The 24,229-nt window shown below is 45.2% G+C and overlaps 1 protein-coding gene across 3 annotated transcripts in view; it reads right to left on the reverse strand.

Moving 5' to 3' along the window:
- LOC147889200 (HrpN-interacting protein from malus protein) overlaps positions 1-24,229 on the reverse strand; it is a 51,055-nt gene that overhangs the window by 15,519 nt on the left and 11,307 nt on the right. The window contains exon 2 of one of the 3 annotated variants that reach the window (XR_015542952.1): positions 1,926-2,189. The exons of the other annotated variants lie outside the window; for them this stretch is intronic. The gene's annotated coding sequence lies outside the window, so the exon portion shown is untranslated. Of the gene's footprint in view, positions 1-1,925; positions 2,190-24,229 lie in introns of those variants that run through there. 3 annotated transcript variants of the gene reach the window in all.

A 24,229-nucleotide genomic window follows, 5' to 3' on the forward strand; every position in this document is an offset into this window, starting at 1 on the left:
CCTCTTGCTATGAGACCATCCCCTATGAGATCTCTCTCTCTCTGGCTGTACACGAGAGTGTGCCTGTGGCATTGGCACATCATAAGCTGCATTAAGCATAGTTTCTGCTTGAAACAAATGCTGAGCTCTTGGATCCTTTCTAAGATTTTCCATCTCTTGTATACGAGTGCATACCATCTGCTCAAATTCTTGCTGATTTTGCTGCACACTTCTCTGTCTTGGATGCGCATCCCTATCTTGTGAATCCCTCTGGATAGGTGATTGAGCCATTTTCTTACCACTCGTTTGAGATCTCCAAGTTTCTCACACACACTGTGTATGCAACTGATGCACGCAACCTTTGCTTTTCAAAGAGAAAAATTACCTCAACAAGAGGTGTCTTGCATTCACAATCTATGCCAGTACCAGGCTGTCAACTCAAGGCATATACCCACAAAGTTGCCAAGGCATCAACAACTATATTGCCCCCTTTCTAGCTGCTGCAAAAAGCACTGAGTATGCATCTGATTCCCTTTTCCTGAGCACAAAGGCATGCATCCCTTTACTTGTGCAAATCTCTGATTCTTCTCTGATTTCTGCTTTTTCTGACAGCAAATACTCTCTCAAATAGGTGAAAACTGCTAGCAGAAACAGTATCTGCAACTGTCTTTCTTTTTTTTCTTTTTCTTTTTTTGGACAATAACTGGATGAAGTAACCGGCTGGTTACACTTAACCAGACTAACTAGCTCTGGTCTGGTTGGCTCTCAACTGGACCTCAACCATCTGTAGTCTAGTTAACCAGCTATGGTATGGTTAACTAAAACTAAGGTTAGTTGGTCAGACCTGGTTTGACTAACCAGTCCAGTTTGGTTAGACCAACTAGCTGAACCTTTAACCAGGGTTAGTCTAGCCACTGGTTAGCCACCTCAGCAGTCTAGCTGGCTGCCACAAGTCAATGCCATGTCAGCTGTCTGTCAGGGCTGCCACATCAGCACTTGCCACGTGTCTTGCCTACATGGACTGCCACGTGTCAGGTGGCCAAGTCAGGGCCACGTCAGCCACCTGCATGCGCTGCCACGTCATCACCGCACATGTGGACGCCACATCACCTGCTGACCTGCCACATCATCTGCTGCCTGGCTAGGCGCCACATCGGCGCAGCCTAAGGTAAGAAATTTCTGGCAAAATCCAAGGTCGTCACGCACGTCCGTCAGCGTCGTGCGAATACGAAACCCGGCAAAAGTCTCCGTCTACAAGGTCCGCACCTTCTCCACGCCTGACCATATATGACGAATGGGATTTCATCGACAGTCTTTGCTGCCTGGCTGGGCGTCACTCCGTCCTAAATCCTCTTGATCAACTCTGCTCCTTGCATGGGTTCTCCGTCAAACACCTCTGCAATCCATGGCACCCTGCAAGAAGCCATCTCGCCAGTGTTTAGTTCAGCTGGACAGCGCAGTTTGCGTGTCCACAAGCTTCCTTGCTTGTAAAGACTAAGTGTGTCTGGTCGCTGGCGGAAGCATATGACAGTCAATTGTCCCCTCCATATGCGCCCGCATGAAAAACATTACTCGGCGTGGTGATTTCCATCGCTTGACTTCTCAAAGACAATTCACTACGCCCAAGCACCTTGCGTGGAATTTACGTCGTCGTAATACGAGCATACCCCCGTTGGCTCTCCGTCTTGCCTGTCAGCCCGCTTCACGGACAATTGAAGACAACTCAAGCCTTCCAATTAGTAGACTTTGTCTTGTCGTCAACCTCTTAAGAAAGGCCCTGATCCTGAGCTCTGATACCAATGTAAATGTCCCACTGGTTTTCAACCTTCCTGCTTGTGCAATCTTACGACAGCTCATAAAGTACAGCAAGGAAACACTCTCAAATGCTCTCCCTCTCTCTACAGATACACTAGGGCCCAGGACAATCGTCAGGCTGGACCCTCCCGAAGGTTTTTATTACTTGAGAGAAAACTGAGTACATGAGTTCAGCGTAGAAGCTGTACATACAAATTCCAACATGAATGAATCATTACATGAGCTCTCAGGCTCCCTTTATTGGCAACAAGCCACTTGTCAATTTCTACATTACTTTCCTAATTACATGCCACTAAGGGCAACTCTGGAGTCTTCGAAGCACTTGGTCACGCGAACCTCCTCCTAGACTCTTGTTAGGCTCCCGTAGCGCTTAGGAAAATAACTCTTCCTAGTACCTGCAACAATTAATTAAAGCGCACCACCATGGCACCCATTAATTGTTAGCACTTTGCATGCAAATAACACACTGTGGACTAATTCTAGTCATGATGGGCGTCCCCACTGAACACATGTGCACACATAACAAATATAAAAAATATATATTTATTCTCTCGTTGATCGAAGTCAACGCTCTTGATCATAATTAAGGGGCTTTGACCAAGGGTCGAGGCGCCTTAATTATAGTCAAGTCTCTCCAACCGAAGTTGGCACATCTTGGTTAACCATAGTTAACCCTCTTGGCATATGTCAAGTCTCGTTGACCGAAGTCAACACTCTCTGACCGTAGTCCAGCTCTGTGGTTCTCTGGTTAACCGTAGTTAACCCTCTTGGTAATAAACCAAGTCTCTCTGACCGAAGTCAGGCTTACTTGACCAGAGTCAACTATCTTTGACCGTAGTCAATTCTCTAACCATAATTAACACATATGAAAACTTTTAACTATGATAAGATAAATGGTCAACTATACTTTGACTTAGGATATTTACATTGTGGTGGCATCCACGCGAGCTTGGCATTAGAGGGAGACCACATCCAAGAGGTCACCATCTATAGACGAGGCATTTTTCTCATCCAGCTGAGCTCCCCCGACACCGCCTCGACACTTGTGGAGCAAAGCCCCATACTCCTTGGCCCGCACCTTGTCTACCTCTTTCCTTGGTATCATGGGCTCACAGTGGAGGACATGGATACGACACCATGTTCCACGGTTTCCGGTTACACTCCGCTTCCCAAGGCTCCCCAAGGAGTATCGAGCCATCCTCCCTTCTATTGGTCGCGCATTTGGCACAGTGCTTGAGTCCCCGCCAAAGACGACCGCCTCCGTTCTAGCAAATGATGAAGTCCCCAAGATCAGACTAGTGGTTGAGAGCCCGGAGTCCCTCCCAGGGTTGATCCTTCTCGAGACCCTGGAAGGAAGCACACTTCGCCAGAGGATGATCTCCGACTTACCACGCCAGTGTCTTCGGTACAGACAGATGGGTCACCTCGCCACAGATTGCTCTCGTGGCCTCCCTCGTGCGCCTCCCCCCCTCTCCTCCGTAGAGTGGGCAGGGTCAGCAGGCCCGAGTTTGGTGCCCTCTCAGGCAGGAGCAGCACCAGTCTCAGACCCCATGGGTTACTACCTTCCTGGGCCTTCGAAACTTCACATGTGTGATTCTCTCTCTCATCTTCTCCCTTTGTTGAGATTTTGGATTGGTTTTTCAGCCTCCTTCAGCCGAATTCCGTTTTTCTTCATAACTCCTCACCCGTTTGGATTCCTCGACTTCCGTTTGGATTCCTCGGGCTTCCCCTCTGCCTCCCCTTCGTAGTGATATGCTTTTCCCTCCGTGCGTTTGGTAGAACGGGCAGAGCTGAGCACTTCTTTTACTGGTCGAATTTGCAAAAGTGGGCTTTTCTGGACCTTTTTGCTTCTACCGCCTCCTGGGCCTCTCCTCTTGCAAAGCTACAGCTTTCTATTGAATTTCGAGTGGTCCCGCGCGCTGGTTGACTCGTTTTTCTCAGCGATGAAACTTCTCCTAAACCTTCTCAATGCATTCCTCTCTGAAGCACACTTCTTTTGAGCCCAAGAACTCCCATTTCTTCGCGACAAAAGTGCTTCTTTTCACATTTTTCAGTGGAATTCTTGCTGGTTGGCTCTTGTAAATGCTCTTTCTTCATGCCTTTGCACTCCTCTTTGGCTGAGAATGCAATTGGGCATTGGCTACTATGTCCTCTTGGTGATTGAGGACTTGGTTCGAGTTTTCAGGGCTTGGTGAGTTGTGATTTTGCTGCTGCAATTTCGTTTTGCCATAAGCTATTGGTTGGCCTCGTGTGCCGCCTCTTTCTTGGTTCACAGGTGCCCAGACAGTGCTACATGAGTCATTCTTTGGTTGGGTACTTTGCTGATTTTATTTTGGAGCTTTGAAAAGCTTTGTGAATGCCATCTGGAAACCACTCAAAGAGAGTGCAGCTGGGGTGCAGTGTAATTGCATCTGGACAGCCAATGGAATTGCACTCGGAAAAGAGAATGCCTTTGGATTGAGCCTATGGGTTAAGTGCACTTATGTGATGGTGTTCTATGCTTGAAAGCCTTGCGAAGGCTCAGTGTATTGGGGCTGCATGCTCAGTTGCAAGGAAGGTCTCCTAGATGCAACTTGTAATCATTTCACTGTGAAATATAAAGAAATACCGAAAGGGGCGCCACGGTGTTTGGGGCCAATCGGGTGCACTTGTCTATGTTTGTTAAGCAGGAGCATTCTAGCCTCCATCCCTTTTTCAGTGGTTTTGTTTGTGAACAAATGGGTAAATGCCAAATGGTGATCATGCAATGGTTAATGGTTGTGATATATGCTTTGTGAGCTGTAAATAAGTGGTGAAGTGATTAAAGGTTTAGTTTCACTGCCCTCTGAGTGATTAGAGGCCGGTTTCATTGGTTCCATTGCCGGGATACCACACACTCTTTCTCAAGAGGTGGGCCTCGGTAGTTTGGTGGAAGGATATCTTTGCTGCACTTTTTGACAGCTGAATATTACAACCATAAACATGGTGAGTACCCATGAGCAAGAGAGCTCCACAACTCCTCAAAGGAGAAGGTAGGGAAGCCTTATGATCCAGCTAGTGTACAGCTGGAGGGAGCACAACAAATGCCTTTTGAGCAGGCCACACATGAAGCTACAACTGAGCTCAACGGTGATACTAGTTCTAGCAGTGAGTCAGATGATGCTACTATGTTGAATGCACAGCTTGCAAGTGCAGTGACTGCTTTGACTCAGCGGGCTCAAAATTTGGCTCAGATTGTGCAAACAAATGCCAAGAAGAAGAAGAAATCAAGAAAGCACAAGCACGGAAAGAGTGAGTGCACAAATGCATCAGCTTCTCATGGCGGACCGCACACTCATGCGTCAGTTTCCCATGAGGGACAGCCATCAAAAATGACTCAAAAAGTGACTTCCAAGAGAGAGGAATCACCCAAAAGAGCACTTGAGAAAGAGGTACAAAAAGTACAGCCAGTGCAACAGTATGAGCAGCCAGCACAAGGCCTTGGTTTGGGTACTTCTACTCCTCAAAATAATAATGTGCAGTCCATAAATGTGGCTCAACCACCTCAGCCATATTTGAGGCAGCAACCTGAATATTTTGGTACAGATTCTATCTTTGATGCTATGTTGATTTCACCGCCAATCGGGCATAGAAAGCAAGCCATGTATGACAATGTGGGAATGCAGCCAGGCATGCAAGCCACAGCATATGCTCCCATGCCTAATGTTCAGCCAAGCATGGCTCTCCCTAGTGAAAGGAATGCTGCAAATATACAGCCATCTTTGGGACAGCCAATATCAAATGTATATAACGAATTTAAGGATGGTGGTTCTCATGTCAAGTTTGATACATATAATGGAGTACAGGACAGGTACAAAACCCTCACATTCCTTCAATTCCTTCAACAGTTTGATGCTGCATTTCTTGGGGGTTTGTTTACAGAAGCATCCAAGATGAGGAAGGTCGCCACATTTTTGAAAGGCAATGCACTTAAGTGGTACACCAACCTTATGCTTCATGGAGATGCACCTGCTACTTGGCTGGAATTTAAGCAAGTGTTCTCTTCTACTTGGCTTACTCCAACTTTTGAAGTTGAAGTACTTTCACACTGGCATGACTTGTCATACAAACTTTGCAAGAATCTTGATGATTACACCCATAGGTTTTGGGATGTTTTGCTGCCATTGAGCTCTTACAGGCATGTTTCTTTGAAAGAGCAAATAGAGAGGTACTGTTGTGGATTGCCTAGTGAGCTACGTGATTATTGCATCAAAACCAAGGTGGGTTCTATGACTCAATTAATTGAGAATGCAAGGACAGCATATGCATGGATGTAGGAGAAGAATTTGGGCTTTATGGACAGCAAGAAAGAAGACAACAAACGGGCTGCCAAACACCAGGATAAGGACATCAAATCTGAAAATAAAAATTATGGCAAACGACCGTTTCAAAAGGGAGGAAAAGCCCAATTCAAGGCTGGTCAAAGGCGTGGACAGCCTAATAAACAGCCCCGTACCAAGTTATCTGATGAAGAGAAAAAGTCACTCATGGAGCAAAACAAATGTTTTATATGCAAAGGAGAGGGACACCGCTCTTATGATTGCCCATCCAAGAAAAGAGACAGGTCAGATGATGATAAGAATGGTGATAAACAGGCTGATCGGAAGGGCAAAAGGCCTAAACCTTCCGCAAGACTTCTTCCAGATGTGATTGGGAGTTTGCCACATGGACATGATGAAGAGGAAACGAAAAAGAATGATGAAGAGGAAATGAAAAAGACTGAGATGTGCAGAGCATGGGGAAAAATAAAAAATCAGAATTGTTTGTTTTTCTTTGATTCTGGGGCAAAGGCAAATTTCATAACTCCTGATATGGCAGGAAGGCTTGGCATCAAGCCTGAGGAAATGGGGCCATCCGACATGTGTGATATAGCCAACCCTGAACTCAACACACCTGTCACTCCTATCTTTGGCATCTTTGGCAAGTTGGGGATGCATATCCAAGGATATCAGGATGAAGAGGACTTCTACATTATGCCTTTGCCAGAGTGTGATGCTTTGCTTGGGATGCCTTGGATGTACAGGGTGGGGGCTGATGTGCTGATGAGAAACAAGAAGATTTCTTTAACTCATAGAGGCAAAAATCATGTACTTGATGTAAAGTTGAAAGGGGAGTCCATCCCTGCAGTTTCAGCTTCTTGTATTTCCAATGTAATAAAGCGTCATATTTCAGCATACTTGATTTTTGTCAAAGAGGACAGCCAACCAGTTCAGGAAGGCTCTACTCTTTCTGCTTTAGATAGAGAAAGGGCTGGATTGTTTCTCAGATGCACTTCCTAAAAAATTACCTCCCAAGAGGCCCGAGGATCATCAAATTGATATAATTCCAGGAAGCTCACCGCCTAATATACCTCCCTATTGTGTCAGTAAGGCACAACAGGAAGAGATAATGTCACAAGTGAAGGAACTCTTGGAAAAGGAATTAATACAGCCAAGTAATTCTCCTTACTGTTCCCCTGTGTTGCTTGTGCAAAAGAAGGATGGCAGTTGGAGAATGTGTATTGATTATAGGGCTTTGAATAAAGTCACAATTAAGAACCGTTTTCCAATTCCACGCATTGATGATATATTGGATAGGTTGGAAGGTTCCTCAATGTTTAGTCGTATTTGTCATGACAAGAGAAATGATTATTTAGTTAATTAATAGTCATTAGAACTTTATTATTGTTAGGCGCCAATTTGATGGTGCGGTTATATGTTTGTATTTATGATAGATCAAGCGGTGTAAATAGTACCGCCAAAACTATGTAACATTGGCCAATGATTATTAATAAAGATGTGCACACACGTGTCTAGGTCCTAGGGGCAATAGGAAAGGGAAAGGGTGCATTAGAGTGCATTGAATGGTAGGTGCATGGGTCATAGGCTAAGGGTAGGTGTAAATGGGAAGATGGAACTTGAGTGATCTCAAGGGACATTAATGAAAGGGTATCACCCTTTCATTGTGAATCTCACGTAGCATTCTTTCTACCACATTGCATTCATCCGTCATCTCTCTCCCACCTTGCATGTAGGTTGAAAAAAAGAAACAAGTACTCTCACGAGGGCGCTCTTCCCCATTGGAGGGCCAATCGGCATTCAAATTCTGCATGCATTGCACACATTTGCATTTTCGAAAAGCGTGGATCTTCACATTTGGTATCAGAGCGGCGACGATCCACGAGCGGGACGAGAAGAGGGCGACAGTTGTGAACGACGGAAGTCGCAAGAGAGGTTGGCGGAAAAGGATCACGATCGACCGATCTCGAGGTTCTGAGACAAGGGGGTTTTTCTGAAAATTTTGGCCTTCAACGGCGAACGGCGAACGGGGTGTTCTGTTTTGCCCCCCCCCCCCCCCCATGTGAATGTACCCTTAAACCGTGAGAAAAAGGGATTCCCGTTCTACCCAACCGGAAGTCGGATCGGAATAAGATTTTAAGGGAGTGATCCACCCATCAAGTAACCCCTATAACGGTATCTAGAGCTCCAATCCGCTCAAAACAAGTAGCCCAAACGGAGCGTACCAGTTTACAGCAGAAATACAAGAAGAAAAGCTTCAAAGAGAAGGGAAAGGAGGTCATTTTAAGTGTTTTCTCAACACAAACGAAGCGGGAGTCGGATAAGTACCACCACCTCTACAACACTTGAAGTTTGCTGTAAAATAAACCTTCTTTTTTGAAATTACAGCAAGACATTTTCTCTCTTGTATTAATAAAAGGAAAGAATGGAAGGGGAAGGGACATATAACAATGAACTTATTCCTTTTCCTCCATTACCCCAAGGAGAGAGAGAAAGAACACCTTCACCCCCTCTTGAAGAGGATGGATTAGGTGAGAGTTATACACATCTTGAGTATGATAACCCACAAATAGATTTACAGCAGTCTCTCCTTCAAGAACCTACTGATAGGGAGTTCTCCTTTCGTAATGAAAGAAGAAATGAGACCAGCCAAGAACAAGGTGATGAGTTCACGCCTTTAACTCAAAACCCAATACACATGGATTCTAATCCAAGTGCAAGAGGAAGAGAGGAGACTCCTGTTGATAAGCTGGTTTTCCAGCTTAGCAATATGATTGAGCAGTCCATTATGACAAGATTAGGGACTAAGAGGACTTTAAACTTCGGGGATGAAGAGTTGAGTAACCCTTCTAAGAGGTCCAAATTCCAACCGCGAGAGAGAATTGAGTTCCCCAAATATGATGGGGCAAGGGAGGCTGACAAAATCCTCAATTGGATTCGTCATTTTGAGCTATACTTTGCCCATCAAGACAAGACCGAGCAAGAGAAGCTTGCTCTTGCCACATTGCATCTGCAGAAGGATGCTCTAATGTGGTGGTCCTTGTCACAAACAGGAAAAGAGCCTATTCATGAATGGGCTAAATTTGTGGAGCAACTAAAAACCACTTTCATGCCACCGAGGCATGAAGAGAACCTAACCTTTCGTTGGGAGAGGTTTAGGCAGTTCGATAATGAGAGTAATGCAGATTTTACAGCCAGATTTTGGAAACTCTCTCTAGAGTTACCCGAAAAGAGCGAGGAAGATAGGAGAAAGAAGTATTTAGCAGCTTTAAGCCCAAAAGTAAGGTACGAGGTTGAAATGTTTAACCCGACCACGCTTAAGGACCTCACTAAGCTGGCTGAAATAGCAGAGAGAAAATTGAATCCTCGTAAACCCTTCAATAAGGAGTATGGGTCATCATCTAAGACCAATAATATACCCACTTTTAGGAAACCAAACCGGTTTAAGAATAATAAAGGGAAGGGTAAAGCTCTTGTAAGGAATGTGAATAGCCAATCACGTCCTGGATGGGTGCCATTTCCTTCTATGACTGACGAAGAGAAGAGGAAGTTAATTAAGGAAGGAAAATGTTTCGGTTGTAAGAAACATAAGCCAGGGCACGTATGGCATAAGTGTCCCGTTCTCTTGGCTAAGATTGCCAAGACGAATTCAGTAAAAGGGAAAGCCAAGGCATCCAAGCAGGAGGGTGAGGCTTCTACCTTGTCACCCTCGAAATCTACTGTGACTATTGAGCCAATAGTGAATGCTGTCCATTCAGCCAATACCTTTGGGCCTCATGATCTTTTTAAGGTGTATGGATTCGTGAATGGACAGAGAATAGTGGTTCTCCTAGATGATGGATGTAATTATGACTTAGTAAGTGATAGATTGGCAAAATTACTCCATCTTAAACCAGAACCTATAAAAAACATGTCGCTTTCAGGAGCTTTTAGGGGACACAATGAAGAAGACACATCCATAGTACGAAATATTCCTTTTCGTATACAAAAATATAGAGATCGAAGGGATTTTCTAGTAGCCCCTTTACAAGACGTTGACATGATACTAGGTAAACCATGGCGGTATGATTTTAACCCTGCTATTCATCCTCATACTCATCATTGTTGCTTTGTACATAAGGATGAAAACATAAGGATCGTAGGGGATCGGGACGTGTATACAATTCCATTGATTACTCCTACCCAAGCCAAAAGATTGGTAAAAAGAGGGGTAGATTGTAATCTTGTGTATATACGGGATTCACGAGATCTTCATATCTCAAAAGAAGATTGGAAGAGAAATGAGTTCCTTAGAGCTTATGAGGATCGATTTTCAAGAGATGACTCATTCGAATTGCCCATGGAGAGAGAAGATGATCATGCCATAGACTTAGAGCCAGGAGCTTCCCCTCCATGTAGAGCCCCATATAGGATGAACAGGATAGAAATGGAGGAGGTAGAAAAACAAATTGAAGATATGTTGCAAAAAGGCCTGATTCGACCAAGCAGTTCTCCATTTGGAGCACCTGTATTATTGGTTAAGAAGAAGGATGAATCATATCGTATGTGTATAGATTACCGTGCTTTGAATAAACTTACGATTAAGAACCGGTATCCGATTCCAAGAGTGGATGATTTATTGGATATGCTTAAAGGTGCTAAAGTTTTTAGCAAATTGGATTTGAAATCTGGTTATCATCAACTTCGTATGAAAGCTGGGCATGAACATAAGACAGCTTTTCGCACTCTCACTGGACATTATGAGTTTTTGGTCATGCCTTTTGGCCTAACTAATGCTCCAGCCACTTTCAGTAGGCTGATGAGAAGGGTTTTGCGACCCTACTTGGGAAAATTTGTCATAGTCTTTTTTGATGACATTTTAGTGTTCAGCCAGAATGAGGAAGAGCATAAGGATCACCTTGCTAAGGTGATGGAGCTCCTAAGGAAGGATCAATTGTTCCTAAATATCAAGAAGAGTGAGTTCTTCAAGACAGAAATAGAGTATTTGGGACACATTGTGTCTGCCGAGGGAATTCGGGTTGACCCTAAAAAGGTCAAGGCCATAATTGAATGGCCAATACCCAAAAACTTACATGAGCTGAGATCCTTCCTAGGGATGTGTAGTTATTATCGCAGATTCATTAAGAATTTTGCACGTCTTGCTTCCCCACTAACAGATTTGTTGAAGAAGCATTCCTTGTATGAGTGGGGAGAGGTTCACCAAGTAGCTTTTGAGGAGCTTAAGAGAACATTAGTGACTGCACCAGTGTTAACACTTCCGGACATGGACAAAGAGTTCTTTGTTGTATGTACGGATGCTAGTGGTACCTCGATTGGGGCAGTGTTGATGCAAGGAGGGCATCCCATTGCTTATGAGAGTAGAAAACTTCAAGGGGCTGAATTGAAATATATCACGTATGAGAAGGAGTTATTGGCAATCATTCATGCTCTAAAGTTATGGAAGCATTATTTATATGGTTCTGCTTTCAAGATTAAGACTGACCATCAAAGTATCAAGCACTTGTTCTCTCAACCCATTGTCTCTTCAAGACAAATCAAATGGGCTGAATATATTCAATCCTTTGGGCAACCAAATATCGAATATCAGCCGGGAAAGGAGAATTTAGTAGCTGATGCTTTGAGTAGACGGCCCCAAGTTAATCACGTTTCTGTGATTAAGGAGAAATCATTAGGAGCAATGGTTGAAGCTTATCCTTTAGATGAGGACTTCGCTGACATTTATGGGAAGATTCAACGTAATGAGGTTGGGGATTTAGAGGCTTATTCCATCGTGGATGGATACTTATTTTTGGGACGTGCCATATGTGTACCCAAAACATTTCGGTATCTAGTCATGAGTGAGTTACATGCGAGTCCATATTCTGGACATAGAGGTATTAGAGGAACCATTGACAATATTGAGAGATACTTCCATTGGCCTAAACTTCGCAAAGAAGTTTCGACCTTTGTTCAACAATGTGACGTATGTCAGCGCATTAAATCTGACACAAGTAAGACTGCTGGTCTTTTGCAGCCTTTGCCTATTCCTTCGGAAAGGTGGGAACACATTACAATGGATTTTGTGTCTGGTTTCCCCAAGGTTGGTCAGTTTGAGCAGATTTTCACTGTTATAGATAGGCTGAGTAAACAAGCTCATTTTATTCCCTGTAAAAAAGAGTTGTCTGCTCCTGAAACAGCAAGGTTATTCATTAGGGAAATCTTCAGGTTACATGGGTTACCAAAATCCATTGTATCCGATAATGATGGCCGTTTCATTAGCAACTTTTGGACAGCTCTATTAGAGAATCTCGGAACCAAACTGAAATTTACTACAGCCTTCCATCCTCAAGGAGATGGACAAAGTGAGAATGCCAATCAAACCATAATTACTTTACTTCGAGCTTATGTCCATGACCAACCTAGAAGGTGGCCAGAGTTCTTACCCATGTTAGAGTTTGCTTATAATAACACTGTACATACTTCCACCAAGAAAGCCCCATTTGAAATCATCTATGGGCAATGTTTACCCACTCCAATAACACACTTGGGGGAGCGAATTTTTGCTGCTGACCAGTTTGCTGAGGATATGTCACAGGTTATTGAGCAGGTAAAAGAACATATTAAGAAGGCCCAGGTTCAACAATCCAAGGCAGCCAATAAAAAAAGAAAAGAAGTTTATTACAAGGAGGATGATTGGGTTTTATTGAAGATTGATAAAAGAAGAATCAAGTCAGTGAGAGGAAGTACCAAACATGTCAAGCTAGCACCGAAGTTTTATGGTCCATTTCAGATTTCAGCAGCTTTATATCCAGAAGAAGGATCCAGAGCGTATGAGCTGAAGTTACCAGCCCACTGGCGTATGAAGAACATCTTTCATGTGAGCAATTTGAAGAGATACCGTGGCGATACTTCTGCGTTTTTGGATACTCAGCAACAAGAAGAACCTGAACTTGAAGATGGGACTGAAGTTCTTACTCCGGAACAGATCGTATACCATAAAGAGAAGAGTACTCGTGGAAAGAAGAGATATATGTATTTACTGAAGTTTAAAAACCAGCCAGCTAGTGATGCACAATGGATGGAAGAAGAGTTCTTTACAGATTTTCCACAGATACTCGCAGATTACAAAGAGGCGATGCAATGGCAGAAGTAACAAGAGAAAGTGCACATAAGAGGAAGAGACAAGCAATAATCCAGAAGAGGACTTCTGCTCATTCAAGCAGGAGGGAGTGTCATGACAAGAGAAATGATTATTTAGTTAATTAATAGTCATTAGAACTTTATTATTGTTAGGCGCCAATTTGATGGTGCGGTTATATGTTTGTATTTATGATAGATCAAGCGGTGTAAATAGTACCGCCAAAACTATGTAACATTGGCCAATGATTATTAATAAAGATGTGCACACACGTGTCTAGGTCCTAGGGGCAATAGGAAAGGGAAAGGGTGCATTAGAGTGCATTGAATGGTAGGTGCATGGGTCATAGGCTAAGGGTAGGTGTAAATGGGAAGATGGAACTTGAGTGATCTCAAGGGACATTAATGAAAGGGTATCACCCTTTCATTGTGAATCTCACGTAGCATTCTTTCTACCACATTGCATTCATCCGTCATCTCTCTCCCACCTTGCATGTAGGTTGAAAAAAAGAAACAAGTACTCTCACGAGGGCGCTCTTCCCCATTGGAGGGCCAATCGGCATTCAAATTCTGCATGCATTGCACACATTTGCATTTTCGAAAAGCGTGGATCTTCACAGTATTGACCTTAAAAGTGGATACCATCACATAAGGATACGGCCTGAAGATGTCTACAAGACTGCCTTCCGCACTTCATTTGGCTTATATGAGTTCCTTGTGATGCCTTTTGGTTTGACTAATGCACCTGCCACTTTCAATAGAATGATGGACAGAATTTTTAGAGCACACAGAAAGTTTGTGGGCACTTTCTTCGATGACATCATTGTGTTCTCTAAAAATGAGCAAGAGCACAAGAAACACCTCACTATTGTGTTTCAAGAGTTGAAAAGACACAAGCTATTAATAAACACCAAGAAAAGTGAGTTCTTTATGCATGAGATTCATTTTCTCGGTCATATAGTGTCAAAGGATGGAGTCAAGATGGATCCTACAAAAGTTGAGGCCATAAGGAGTTGGCCAATTTTGAAAACATCAGGATCAGGACCATCGGGTGCAACTGAAGTACTAGCACCATCTCCAGATGGTTGAGTGTATGATCGTGTGTGGTGTGCTGGTGCTGACAGCTCCTCATACAACATGGTGTATATGTCCAGCTCCTCCCGTGGGATATCTGGTATGACCTCCATCTTCTCCACGTCCACCTTGTCTACATTCACTTGGCGAGGTTCGGGGCAGCCGGCGGTGAACTCAAGGAGACGGAGGTTGCAATGACAAAACACCAACCGCTCCAATTGAGCCGTGCTCAATCTGTTCCTCTTCTTTGTGTGAAAGAGGGCCCAAGTGCTCCAGTTCCTCTCACAAGGACCGGAACTGCAGTCCTGTGAGAGAACACGTATAGCAAGGCGTTTCTGCCATAAGCCAATTAAGCCGAGATAAGTATCAGGAACTTGATAACTTTAAACATAATTGTAGTAGATAAAACTTCAAATTACTTAACGACTAAGCTCCAACTAGTGGCGTTGGAACTTGTCTCTTAGACTCTTACCAAAGTAGGAGTACAGTTGCCATATTTCTCCCACCAGGAGACAGGTTGCAACTGTGTCTCTCGGAGCCTAGCTGTAGGTCGACCAAAGGAGAGTGATTGTGGAACAATAGAAGTTCATCCTCCAGTCTTCGTTGCATCTCCAAGTCACCACCCGTCCAATTTTGTAGATACTATTGCATCCCCTCCTCCAACTCGTCATTCTCATATTGCTCTTGACTGCGCCAGAGCGGATGCAATACATGTGCCACCGCATGGATTGGGCGGTGGAACCAATTCCACCGCTTATTCCATATAGCACGGATGGACTCAACCCTAAATCATGCCACAAGAAATTAGAATGCATTATGCATGCAAAATTCATAGACTATAGATAATAGTACATACATAATATATATCTGAAAATTCCAGGCTTCATGATAACAAATTGCCATTTAGTAACTGCAATAATTATACATATTACAAAAGTAAAAAGTCTTACTTATCAGGCGATAGGGAAGTGTTTCTGTTGAGGGCCTCTCCAATCTTGTCCATAAACTCGTACAAGAGCCCTAATGTGCTTCCCTCCATGTTCCCTCCATGTCTGTGATGCGAAGCACCGTGTAGATAGGATTAATCGATTTGATTAATGCCTCCGCCTGATTCCACCAAGACTCATCCATGATCATGCAAAAAATTTGATAGACTTTGCTTGGCCTCTATCATCCCAATCTCCCCACTCCCGAGACACAACCGTGCACTACAAGCCTTGGCGCACTCGCACAAGCCTCTCCACCACTATGAACATGTAAGCAAACCTTGTGGTTGGAGGTTTCAATAGCTCAAGGTCACTGTAAGCCCGATAGATGCTGAGGACTTTGGGTCTCTTCGTGACAAACTTCACGATACTGCGGGCTGTGGAGAAGATGGCATCAATCCAAGGTATCTTCCCTAGGTCCTCGATCAAAAGATCAAGGCAATGTGAGGCACAGGGTGTCCACACAATCTTAGGGAACTCATCTTCTAACATGGCACCCATTGACACACAATTGCTGCCATTATCTGTCACCACCTGCACCACATACTCAACACCTATCTCCATAATGGCTGCCCGTAAATGCTCCCAAATATACAGCCCTGTAATCACTGTACCTGCAGTGGAAGCGTCTATGGCTCTCAAGAACATGGTTCCCTTGCAAGAAGACACTAAAATATTGTACACATTCCTCTTGTGTGCATCTGACCATCCATCGCATAAGAGTGTGCATCCATATTTTTTCCAAGTCTCTTTCAAGGGCTTCATTTGGTCTTCCACACATTCCCTCTCTCTTCTTAGCTCTCTTGTCCGCAAGGCCTCATATGTAGGCCCTTCCCATTCATACGCAATGCGGCTTACGGCTCTCATGGCCTTCCTCCATCGTGTAGTCTTCGCCACATGAAAGGGTATTGCACATTGTATGAAGAGCTTTGTGAGCTCACTAGTGGCCTCCTTCACTGCTTGCTTTTGTAAGCGTGCTTGAATGCTAGACCTTTGCAGTGATCCTCTTTTCCCCGCACTAGCATCCACACTAATTGATCCATGTGGCAAGGGTGTTCTTGTGGCACTAGGACCTGCGCTCAATGTAGTTGATGCCCCTCTACTTCTCTTTGCAGAACCCAATGTGCTGGCATCATCCAATGGCTCAGTGTCAGCAGCCTCTTCTTCATCTTGTAGCCCTTGTCCTCCACTTTTTGCAGCCAAGGCTGCCATACGCGCACGCTTCCATTCTGCTAGGCCACCTTTCACTGCAGTAGGCACGAACTCACAAGGTCCTACATCCTTGCAGGGAACACCTGCTAGATGGTCTTTCACCCGTGTGACAGACCCCGTCTTGCTTATGCCGCAATAGTTGCATCTCCACTTCTTGGAGCCACCGCCTCCTTTATAACTATCCAGGAGGGAGACATGGACCCAATAAGCATCTCTCGGCATTGAGGAGGATGGAGAGGTGAGAAGGAGGATGGAGAGGTGAGAAGGAGGATGGAGAGGTCACAAGTGACTCGTGAGAAAGGATGGGAGGTAGACTGTAGAAGGAGGATGGAGAGATAGAGGTAAAAGAGGATGGAGAGGATGGAGAGGTAGAAGTGAAGGAGAATGGAGAGGAGGAGGATGGAGAGGTAGAAGGTAAGATTAAAGAGAGGATGGAGAGAAGAAGGATGGAGGGATGGAGTCAGGAGAGCAGGCTGCCAAGCTGCAGGCTGCAGCTTGCAGGATGGAGAAGATGGAGCAAAGGATGAAGAGGATGGAGAGAGCTCAGAGAAGGATGGAGGTGAGGGCAGGTCCAAGAGCAAAGGATGGGATGGAGAGAGCTTGAAGGATGCTGAAAGGATGCTGGAAGGAGGCTGAAAGAATGCGGGAGGCGGCGAAAAACGGCAGCGGCGAAATCCTAGAAGAAAACCCGTTTTTAGGGTTTCTGGGAAAACAAGAAAAACGAAACGCCGTTTCTTGACGAAACGGCGTTTCCGTTTCGCCGTTTCCGTTTCTTCCCACGAAACGTGCGTTTCGTGCAACTATGGTCAGAAAGTAAAGTTTGACAGGCAGAAGGCACCTGGGTTGTTACACCCTTTGCCAATTCCGGATAGACCATGGCAAAGCATAGCTATGGATTTTGTGTTTCATCTTCCACGTACTCCTACTGGACATGATGGATTGTGGACAATAATTTGCAGGTTTAGCAAACAAGCCCACTTTGTGCCAGTAAGAAAGAAAATTACAGCAGATCAAATGGCCAAATTGTTTCTGCAGCATGTCTTCAAGTATCATGGGATGCCTGAATCCATAATCAGTGATAGAGATCCGAGGATGACCAGCCTCTTTTGGAGAGGGCTGTTTGAAAATATGGGCACTACGCTAAATTTTTCATCATCTTTTCACCCTCAGTCTGATGGACAATCGGAGCAGGAAAACTCTACCATCTTGGATATGTTTAAATGCTATGTCTCAGACCACAAAAGCAAATGGGAGCATTATTTGCCTTTGCTGGAATATGCTTACAATAATACGGTGCACACATCCACAGGTAAAGCACCTTTTGAAATAGTGGAAGGTGCCAGGAAGATACCTCCCATTTTGCATACAAAAGAGAAAATCTTCGAAGTTGATCGTTTCCTGAAAAGCCTTGAAGAGGCTTACAAGAAGATCAAATATGCCTTGCAAAGAAGTCAGGACAAGCAGAAAAGAGCAGCAGATAAGCACCGCAGGGAATTGGTATTCACAGAAGGTGATTGGGTTTTGCTGCGTTTTCAGAAGGCAAGGCTGAAAAATAAGAAAGGCAAGGAAAGGTTGTACACAAAGCTGAACATGCGTTACTATGGTCCTTTCCAGGTTTCTGAAAAGATAAACGAGGTAGCTTACAGGCTGAAGTTGCCTCCACATTAAAAGATACATAATGCCTTTCATGTGAGCTTATTAAAGCAATATCATGGAGATATTCCTGAGGATTTACCTGATGAGGTGCAGCCTGAAGTGGAAGAACAGGATGAACTTCTGGTCCCAGAGCAGATTCTGGCACACAAAGATAGAAAGCTCAAGGGTAAAGCTATCCATCGCTACTTGGTAAAATTTCAAAATTACCCATCACTTGATGCGAAATGGATGGAGGAAGGTGAACTGGCAAATTCACTTGGGATATTGCAGCATTACCTTGATGCTTTCCAGTTAGAGCCAACTGCGGTCTGGGCTCCTACAGGTAGTTCAGCAGAGCGAGCGTCTGGAGCATTACCTGGTGGTCGAGAGGGGAGTAGCACCTCCACTCCCTCAGTACAAACGGGCTCACCGTGATTTCATGAGGTCGCTTGATGACACTGTATGTTTCATCCGAGATACTAAGCTGACAGTATTTCTGCTATGAGACTTCATGATATTGATGCATCTTGACTATTGATCGCCGAGGATCACATAGATTTTGAGCAATGTATATGGATGGATGCATGCCTCTCCTAACCATATTTTCACTGTCTCTGTATACTATAGCTGCGGCTTTCTTGTATACTCTTTTATGCTATATTTCATCCTCACTCCTGTGTTTTGGGACAGCAAACTGTGGTTTGTTGTTTCAAGAGAGGAGTACTTTAATGTACTACAAGACCGTGACAACTTTGGTTTTAAAAGTCTAAACGTGGGCTTAATAATGTGTAATTAAACACGGCATGGTGCCTAGCACATAAGCGTAATTAATCCCTAGGCCCAAAGACATTCCAAGGAATTAAAAGAGTGGTTGTTGGAAAATGATGATGTGGCATTTTTTATGGGCCCCCTAGAGGGCCATGTACCTTCAATGGCCCCCCTAGAGTTCCAAGTGGCTCCACTGCCTTCTACATGCTCCTTTGCCATTCCTGGACCTTCCTGGGCCTTCTAAACTTCACATGTGTGGTTTTCTCTCTCATCTTCTCCCTTTGTTGAGATTTTGGACTGGTTTTTCAGCCTCCTTCAGCTGAATTCCGTTTTTCTTCATAACTCCTCACCCGTTTGGATTCCTCAGCTTCCGTTTGCCCCGATGGCTTCCCCTTTGCCTCCCCTTCGTAGTGATATGCTTTTCCCTCCGTGCGTTTGGTAGAACGGGCAGAGCTAAGCACTTCTTTTACTGGTCGAATTTGCAAAAGTGGCTTTTTCTGGACCTTTTTGCTTCTTCCACGTCCAAGGCCTCTCCTCTTGCAAAACTACAGCTTTCTGTTGAATTTAGAGTGGTCCCACGTGCTGGTTGACTGGGTTTTCTCAGTTTTGGAGGACTTTCCGGCGATGAAACTTCTCCTAAACCTTCTCAATGCATTCGTCTCTGCACGCTTCTTTTGAGCCCAAGAACTCCCATTTCTTCGCAACAGAAGTGCTTCTTTTCGCATTTTTCAGTGGAATTCTCGCTGGTCAGCTCTTGTAAATGCTCTTTCTTCATGCCTTTGCACTCCTCTTTGGCTGAGAATGCAATTGGGCATTGGCTACTATGTCCTCTTGGTGATTGAGGACTTGGTTCAAGTTTTCAGGGCTTAGTGAGTTGTGATTTTGCCGCTGCAATTTCTTTTTGCCATAAGCTATTGGTTGGCCTCGTGTGCCACCTCTTTCTTGGTTCACAGCAGGTGCCCAGACAGTGCTACATGAATCATTCTTTGGTTGAGTATTTGCTGATTTTATTTTGGAGCTTTGAAAAGCTTTGTGAATGCCATCTAGAAACCACTCAAAGAGAGTGCAGCTCGGGTGCAGTGTGATTGCATCTAGACAGCCAATGGAATTGCACTCGGAAAAGAGAATGCCTTTGGATTGAGCCTATGGGTTAAGTGCACTTATGTGATGGTGTTCTATGCTTGAAATCCTTGTGAAGGCTCAATGAATTGGGGCTGCGTGCTCAGTTGCAGGGAAGGTCTCCTAGATGCAACTTGTAATCATTTCACTGTGAAATATAAAGAAATACCGAAAGGGGCGCCACGGTGTTTGGGGCCAATCGGGTGCACTTGTCTATGTTTGTTGAGCAGGGGCATTCTAGCCTCCATCCCTTTTTCAGTGGTTTTGTTTGTGAATAAATGGGTAAATGCCAAATGGTGATCATGCAATGGTTAATGGTTGTGATATATGCTTTGTGAGCTGTAAATAAGTGCTGAAGTGATTAAAGGTTTAGTTCCACTGCCCTCTAAGTGATTAGAGGCCGGTTTCATGGACACAGGTTTTTAAAAAAAAGAAACCAAGCAAGCAAGCCCGCAAACGCCGCAGGCAGAGGGCCAATCGCAGAGAGAGGGGGTTAAACGAGAGGCCTCGAAGGAGGAACAGCCGGAGCCACCTCCTCTGGCGGCAAGGGCCACCGCCCACTCAACCGATCCTCCAGCTTCGGAGGTTCAGCCTCCGCACCCACTCTTGCAGCAACAATGAGCCCCAGGAGCTCCAGATGCGGCGATGGCGAAAGCCACAGACACTAGTTCGACGAGGACCGTGGAGGAGCCGATCCAAAGCCCTGACGAGCCCAATCAACAGAGGGGCCTGATGTTGTCCTTATCCCTCCTCCTCCTCCCCCTCCCCCTCCTCCCCCTCCCCCTCCTCCTCTTCACTTCCCCCTCCCCCTCCAGGGTTCCCGCCGCCCCCTCCCCCCCCCTCAACCCCCCCTTCTATGGTCACTCTCACCACCCACCTCCCTCCCCCTGTCCCCCGCATCCCTACCCCTCCCTCTACCGCCGCCCCCCCTTCCACTTCAGCAGCAGGTTCTTCATCTTCGACACCCCTGCTAGCAGACAAGGGAACGATGACACCCCCTTCTGCTTCCTCATCGTACCATCCAGGGAGGGATATTGAGGGACGAGGCTAGTCCTCCCGGTTAGCAGCTCCCAAGCTCCAGCCTGGGCATCCCTTACCGCGAGACTTCTGGAGGTTAGGACCTTATAACTATTTGGAGATTCCGGACTCATATCCTCTACCATTGGAGGTAACTTACGCTCATGGTCCTTCAACCCCGGAAGGGGGGTTTGATCAATGCAGTGGGATCTCAAACACACCCCGTTTGGAGATTTCCATTTGCCTCCACAGGGTTGGAGAAGTGGTCCCCGGAGGTGTTTGATGCTATTTTGGGAAATCAAATTACTCTCATGATGGACGAGTGGATGGGGCCACAGGGACTAGACCTTTGGTGCGCCCATGGCGCAGAGGTAAACTTTCAACTGAGCTTCACGCGCGAGGAACCGGTGTTTGGCTTGGCGACAGGAGTTATCTAATTGCCGCTAGAGGCAAAGGTGCAGGCACACTTCTGGCCCCTCCAGAAGTGTGCAAAGCTGTTCGGGGTAGAAGCCTCCTTCATGATGAAGTGGGCACGGAAGATCGGTATTGAGCCGGTTTCCACCCTAGTATGGCACCACACAGACACTGACTACTCGCCCTCTAAACCCCCGGCAAAATCGCACAAGGCAGTCTTTCTAAGACAGGCACCCACTCACAGGAGAGCCTTGTTCCCGACTCCTCCGTACTCATGAGTTGGACCTTAGTGAGTTGGAACGTACACGGGCTCCACGACCATGTTCGTAGCCAATCGTAGTGCCTGATACTTCGGCAGGAGTTCCAGAGGGCAATGGACATCCTTATGATTCAAGAGCACATGTTTTCAACTGCAGACATCAGACGATGCCATCACCTTCTCCAAGGGAGAAGGCCAGAGGTGTGGCCCCCCGCAGTAGGACGTAGCGGAGGGGTCTGCATCTCAGTCTCACAAACTTTGGCTTCAGAGGTCTATGATCAAGGCGAGCTATCACACACTCTCTCTGTTTGTTCTCTAATTCGATCACGGGAGTAGCACCATTTATTTCCTCCCAGCCATATTTCGCTAAGGCTAACGAGCAGACAGAGATCTACGTTGCAAAAATCACATGAATCATTATCTTCTCTTCTCTCTCTAGCCTCAGCAAACCCCAATTCCCTAGATAGATCTAGATGCCACATGTCATCCATATAGGGCCTTCCTAATGCAACATTTCACCCCTCTCTTGGGATGCATTAAATTCCTTGCCCCTAGGCACAATCTTAGCACTAGGCCCTTGGTCTTAGATCTATCTAGTCTGGTGCTATCAGCCCTCACCTAGGACCTTGACATTAAATCCCTCCCGATCATTTACATGAAGCACAAACACATATATTACAGAGATAGATCCTTTAAGGGAAATGTCGACTGATTCTTCCGAGGTCATGCTACCTCGGCTAGAGCGTAACATTCCTTCCCTCTTCAGACATCAGCGTCCTCGATGATAAAGTCTGGGAACACTCTCCGCAACTGATATACGGATTCCCAAGTAGCTTCGGATAGAGGCTGACCATGCCATGCAACCAACACCGTGGGTATCTTCCGATTTCGTATTTGCATTGTTCCTCGGTCCAGGATTCTTGTTGGTTTGCGCCTTGCAATATCCTCTATCTCCTGAAACAAAACCACACCTTCGATTAGTGAGTCCCCTGTATGTAAAAATTTTTTTTAAGCGCGAAACATGAAAAACCGGGTGCACCTTACACCCCTGTGGCAATTCTAATTTATAGGCTACACTGCCTATTCTCTTTAGAATTAACCACGGCCCACAGTATCGAGGTGATAACTTAGCACGCTCTCCTGAAGTCAACGACTTCGAGTGCGAAGGAATTCTGAGAAAAACTTTTTCTCCTTCTTCAAATACTCTTATAGACCGATTTTCATCCGCATACACCTTGGCTCTATCCATAGCCTGGCGGATATTAGCTCTCGCAAGTGCTAGCATCTCCCGCATCTGAACTACAAAGTTCGCGGCACTAGGCACTTTCTGAGGTACTCCAACTATAGTTGGATTGGCTGGCCTATAACCATAGTTCAGCTCAAACGGACTGAACCCAGTAGATGAATGTTTCCTATCATTGTAGGCAAACTCCAACAATGGCAACCACTTGTCCCATGTATGTTGCCTCAATGACACATATGCCCTTAGCATATCTTCTAAAGTTTGGTTGACTCTCTCCGTCTGACCATCCGTCTCAGGATGATCCCCACTACTCATTCCTAACTCAGTCCTCAGTGTCTCGAATACCGCTGTCCAGAAATGACCGGTAAATCTGACATATCGGTCTGACACTATGGATCTAGGCAATCCATGCAGACGAAATATATGTCTAATGAACAAATCCGCCACTTGCGGGGCACTAACAGACTCTCTAGTCGGAATGAAGTGAGCCATCTTGGTTAGACAATCAACCACCACAAGGATAGAATTATACCCTCCTTGTGTTGCAGGTAGCCCTACAATAAAATCCATGGAAATGCTCTCCCACTTACTTAGTGGTATTTCCAAGGGCTGTAAAAGTCCGGGTGGCTTCACCCGCTCGGCCTTACTTACCTGACACGAGAAACACCGTGTCACATACTCATGAATATGCTTTTTCATCTTTGGCCAAAAGAAATCTCGCTTCACGAGATCATAGGTCTTCTCGACACCTGGATGTCCCGCACACGGGCTATCATGGCATTGTCGAATGACTCTCTACCTGAGATCATTCTGACCAGGTACTACAACCTTGCCATTTCTAACTAGCATACCATCCCTTATGGCATATCTTGCATAAGTTTGGCCTTTTCTGGATGCCAGGTCATCCTTTTCATTTTCCCCGGGTTTTAACACATGAGCCTTAGGCCATAAGCTCTGGACAAACTCGTCCACCTTTTGAGTTTCTCTGATCTCGGTCATTAGAGCACTCTCTAATACCGTGAAACTCAGGTTGTGTATAATGCGAGACAACGCATCAGCAACCTTATTGTCTTTTCCTCTTCGGTACCGAATCGTTAGATTAAACTCCTGCATGAGCTCTGCCCACCTAGCTTGGCGGCCCCTCAAGTTAGGCTGTTTACAAAAATGTTTCAGAGTATCATGATCCACATCCACATAAAACTCTGAACCATACAAATAATGCCTCCATGTTTTCAAAGCATGGATAACTGCATACAACTCCAATTCATGAGTTGGCCAATTCCTTTGAGAGGGAGAA

This window comes from Dipteris shenzhenensis, chromosome 20 (assembly GCF_047967505.1).
Source record: "Dipteris shenzhenensis isolate YYH24624 ecotype China chromosome 20, Dip_SZ_1.0, whole genome shotgun sequence".
In the NCBI taxonomy this organism is placed as follows: domain Eukaryota; kingdom Viridiplantae; phylum Streptophyta; class Polypodiopsida; order Gleicheniales; family Dipteridaceae; genus Dipteris; species Dipteris shenzhenensis.